The sequence below is a fragment of the Vombatus ursinus genome, unplaced genomic scaffold (genome assembly GCF_900497805.2).
Source record: "Vombatus ursinus unplaced genomic scaffold, bare-nosed wombat genome assembly UNPS02014794.1, whole genome shotgun sequence".
Lineage (NCBI taxonomy): Eukaryota > Metazoa > Chordata > Mammalia > Diprotodontia > Vombatidae > Vombatus > Vombatus ursinus.
The window spans coordinates 25,474,950-25,480,062 of record NW_020954572.1 but is presented as its reverse complement, the minus strand read 5'-3'; the positions used below and the strand labels follow the sequence as shown (position 1 = coordinate 25,480,062).

The 5,113-nt window shown below is 42.2% G+C and overlaps 1 pseudogene; it reads left to right on the top strand.

Moving 5' to 3' along the window:
• Positions 1–3,774: 3,774 nt before the first annotated feature.
• Positions 3,775–4,447, top strand: LOC114048761 (annotated as a pseudogene).
• Positions 4,448–5,113: the final 666 nt, after the last annotated feature.

The window sequence follows — 5,113 nt, the reverse complement described above, 5'->3', positions numbered from 1 at the left end:
CTGGTGCAAATACTGAATTACATTTCCTGTGGAGTTATTCCCCATTGAGTCTGGCTGAATGCTGAATGAGCCATTTAATTGATTATTGTTTATTAGCTTTATGTAGTGCCTTTTCCCCCCTGAATGGCACAAATGAATAACTGTTGAAAAACATTTCAAACATTTTGACAGAAAGAAAGGGGTTATCTAGGATCAAAAAGGGAAAGAAACAATGGAAGATAACCAAGGAAGGGAGAACATCAAAGGAAAAGAACCAGAGAGGAGAGCTGTCCACAGGCATTTTTTTTTTTTTTTTTTGGTAATCAGCAATTAGCCAGAACACTCAGACGAATGTTCTGTATCTCAAGACACTGGAGGGCTCACTCTCCATTCCCCAACTGTACCATGTGGAGCAGCTCAGGGAATGTCAAAAAATCATCATAATTCCTGGAAATGCCTTGCTTCCCCAAAGACATTGAATTTCTGAGATGGCTCAAAGGGTTTGTTGTTGTTGTTCAGTTGTTTCAGTCATGTCTGACTCTTTGTGACCTCATTTGAGGTTTTCTTGGCAAAGATACTGGAGTAGTTTGCCATTTCCTTCTCCAGCTCATTTTACAGATGAGGAAACTGAGGCAAACGGAGTTAACTGATTTGCCCAGGGTCACACAGTTTGTAAATGTCTGAGGCTACATTTGAACTCAAGCCCAGTGCTCTATCCACTGTGCCATCTAGCTGTTCTTCAAAGGGTTTACAAATGTGTCATTATTAGACAGTTAGTTAATAAGCATTCATTAAGTGTTGACTATGTGCCATATATTTATGTATCATACCAATAAGTTGTCTTTGTATGGAAGGAGCACTGGATTTGAAGTAAGAAGACTTGGGTCTGAATCCTGACTCTGACACTTATTAGCTATGTGACTGTGGGCAAGTCAACTTCCCCACCCCACTTGGCCTCAGTTTCCTTGTCTATAAAAGGGGAGTTGAACTAGATGATCACTAAGGTACTTTTCAGCTCTAAATCCATGCTCCACCATATACTGTTCAGAGCAAGTTTGGTTATTCTTAAGAGGAATGTATTTATAAAGCTTTAAAAGGACCCTTGGGAGTGTTGATCTCTCGAAGGAGTACTTCTCACCAGTATTTTTTCCCCCAAGTGAGCAATGTCTAAGTAACTGAACTATAGTTCTTATAAGACTCAAACATGGGAGGAGGGAAGAAATCTTAACTCAAATGTCGTAGTAAACTTAGCTTTCTGTAAGGGGAATATATCCTCAACCTTTGCTGTGCATTAACAAAGTGATTGGCTCTAGGGAATATCCTAGAAGTATTTAGAGCTTTTTAGTTCATGTGAACAATGGAAGAAATCCCATTAAACTACAGTACATCACACAGCAATATTAACCCATTTTCAACCTACCCTCCACCACATCTCTAGGGTTGGCGTAACACATTCCTCTAAATCAATGGTGTAGTAAAATGCACTGCATCTATTTAGCATCAGTCTGCCAAATTGGTTATACGGTAAAGCCTTTTTATAATGAATTCTGAGGCTCTGATGAAACTATTTGTGGGTAGTGGACTGGAAACAGAGTCAAAAAAGAATCCAGTTCAAATCCTGCTTCTGACACTACTTACATGACCATTAATTTCTCTAAACCTCAGTTTCCTCACCTGTAGTAGGGGAAAGGGAAAGGAATAAAATTTACACAGCACCTACTATGTGCCAAGCACTATGCTAAGTGCCTTAGGAATATTATCTCAGGAATCCTCATAGTAACCTTGTGAAGAAGGTACTATTATCTTGATTTTACAGTTAAGGACATTGAGGCAAACAGAGAATCAGGTGACTTACCCAGGATCACACAGCTAGTAAGTGCCAGAGGCCAGATTAGAATTCAGATCTTCTTGACTCCAAATTCATTGCAAAATCCAATCTAGCTGCCTCAGATGCTAAATGCTTAGTATGAAAATATCTGTAGCCCGCTGGGTTGTTAGGATGCTCAAATGAGATCATTTGTATAAAATGAATCAGTCACTCAATAAGTATCTAATAAGTATGTACTGTGAGCCAGGAAGTCAGCTAACTACTAGAGATAGAAAATTTTAAAAATGAAAACAGAGCCAGCCTTCAAATAGCTTACGTTTTATCAGGAGAAACAGCACAAAACTATATACAAAATGAATGTAAAGAGGGGACATGAGGGAAGCTTCATTTATGGGTTGATATTTGAAAGAACTTGTGAATTCTAAAAGGTGGAAGTGAGGAAAGAGTATATTCCAAGCATGAGGGTTGGCCCTCCCAAAGTCATTTGTTAAAACTGAAGAGGTAAGTAAATCAAACACTATCCAGTATCAAAAATTATTGCAACTCTAACTCCATAACAACTGTAAGCAGAGACTCAAAGAAAAAATGAAAATTCCACAAGGACTACATGAATTCCTAGAAGAAATGAAGGAAGAGGGTGGAGCCAAGATGGCCTAGTAAAAGCAGTGACTTGCTTGAGCTCTCCCCCAAACCCCTCCAAATACCTGTAAAGAATGACTCTAAACAAATTCTAAAGCAGCAGAACCCACAAAAAGACAGAGTGAAAAAAATTCCCAGCCCAAAACAACCTGGATGGTTGATCAGAAAAATCTGTCACACTGGGCTGGGAAAGAAATTCAGTTCAGCGTGGACACCACAGGCAAAACAGGCCTCAGCGAACCTGGAGCAGGCTTCAGGGGACTGAATCACAGGCAACTGTGGCAGTTTCCAGACTTCTTGATTCATGAATGCCAAAGACAACTTAGAAGGTCTGAAGAAAAGTCTGTGACCATGGTGAGAGAGCAGCTTGGTCCCAGCCCCAGTCCTGGTGCAGCCCACAGACTGAGGGGGAATCAAGTGACTGATCAGAGGGGGATTGCAGGGATCTCTTTGCTGGTGCTGAGGCAGGATTCTCTTGCTTTGCCTGTGCTTGGATCCAAGTCACAGTCTGGGTGGCAATCCTGGGGCGAGGAGGAGTGCTTGCGGTGGCAGTGGGGAGGGAATCCTTCTCACAGTTCCAAGGCAGAAAAGACTGCTTGTGGTCACTCATAGACCAGAGCACAGGCCAGGAAAGGAGTATATACCTCACCCTTAATCATACCACCTTGGAAGAACTGAAAACTTACAGGTCCCTATTAGTATTTCTGAAAATAGCTGCACAAAACCCCCAAAGTTTAAGACAGTACATTCTCCACATTGGAAACAGACCCGTACCTTAACAAAGAGTTTAAAACTCAAGTAATTGGCTGAGATCATGAGCAAACAAAGGCACAAAAAAGTAGACCATAGAATCTTTCTTTGGTGACAAAGAAGATCAAAACATACAACCAGAAGAAGACAACAAAGTCAAAGCTCCCACATCCAAAGCCTCCAAGAAAAATATGAATCAGTCCCAGGCCATAGAAGAGCTCAAAAAGGATTTTGAGAAGCAAGTAAGAGAAGTAGAGTAAAAACTGGAAAGAGAAATGAGGATGATGCGAGAAAATCATGAAAAACAAGTAAACAGTTTGCTAAAGGAGACCCAAAAAATACTGAAGAAAATAACACCTTAAAAAATAGCCCAGATTCTGGGGGCAGAGCAAAGATGGTGGAGTAAAAGCAGGGACTTGCTTGAGCTCTCCCCCAAACCTGTCCAAATATCTGTTAAAAATGGCTCTAGGGGAAATTTCTTCTGACCCTGTACAGACTCGACCAGCTCCCGGGGCTGTGGGCCAACTGGGGAGGGGAGGCCTCGCTGCTGGCAGAGGGGCCCTGGCCCTTCTCGGGCCATGTCCTTGCTCAGCCAGTCGGCAATCACAGGGGCCCGGCTCCTCTCCTGGAGCTGCTGGGGCTTGAACACCTCAGTCACCGTCGGGATGGGGAACAGAACATCCTCTTTCATGGATAAATCAGAAATTACTCCTATAAATCAGATCCAGGAAACAGTTTCACATAATTGTGTAGTGATCTTCTCAAAAACATCCTGTTCTTATTGCACAATGGCAAAAAAAAAACCAACTTTTCAATGACATGGATATAAAATACACTGCAGTGGAATTGGACATGCATAAATATGGAAGCCAGTTTCAGGATGCTCTTCACAAAATGACTGGTGCAAGAACTCACCTAACACAGTACCTGACCGATGGCAAGTCCCCAGCAAACATTTGAGTTCAGTCTGCGGTTACACAGAATTGGAGGAGGCCTAGGTCCTCAAGTCAAGTTCCAAGAATTTTTGTCAAAGGGACTTTTATTGGAGGAGCAACTGATGCTCATAGGCTTCACAAAGAAGGCAAGCTGCTTCCATTAGTTCATCAGTGTTGTTTAAAAAAGTTTGGAGCAAAGAATTTTAGACAGTAATGTAGACTGTCTTTGGCTGTGCTGGCAAATGTCAGCTTTTTAGTCATTTTGCTTATAAAACATTTAAAAAATTCTTTGAAAATGTGAAATCTTTCTCAAAGAATGGCCAATGAAATGATGAACAATAAAGACCTGTGGAAACCTAAAATAAATAAATAAATAAATAAATAAAAAATTTTTAAAAATAAAAAATAAATGTCTCTAAACAAATTCTAAAGCAGTAGAACACACAAAAAGACAGAGTGAAACAAATTTACAGCCCAAGACAGCCTGGATGGTTGATCAGAAAGGTATATCACGCCAAGCGGGGAGAGGAGTGCGGTTCAGCATGGGCGCGCAAGCAAGGCAGGCCTCAGCAAACCTGGAGCAGGCCTCAGAGGACTGAATCATGGGGAGCTGTGGCGGTTTCCAGACTTCTCAACCCAGGAACACCAAAGACAGCTTAGAAGGTCAGTGGGAAAAGTCTGTGACTATGGTGAAAGAGAGAAGCGTGGTCCCGGTCCCAGTCCCTGAGCTCAGCCCCGTGGTGGCAGCTACTTCCTGAGCTGCTGGGCCACAGACTGAGGGGGAATTGAGTGGCTGATCAGAGGGGAATTGCAAGGATCTCTCTGCTGGTTTAGGATTCTCTTGCTCTGCCCATACTTGGATCTGGGTCACAGTTCTGGGTGGCAGTCCTGGGGTGAGGAGGAGTGCTGGCATTGTGGAGCTTGTTGTAGTGGTGGAGAGGAAATCCTCCTCATAGTTCCAAGGCAGAAAAGAGTATTTGTG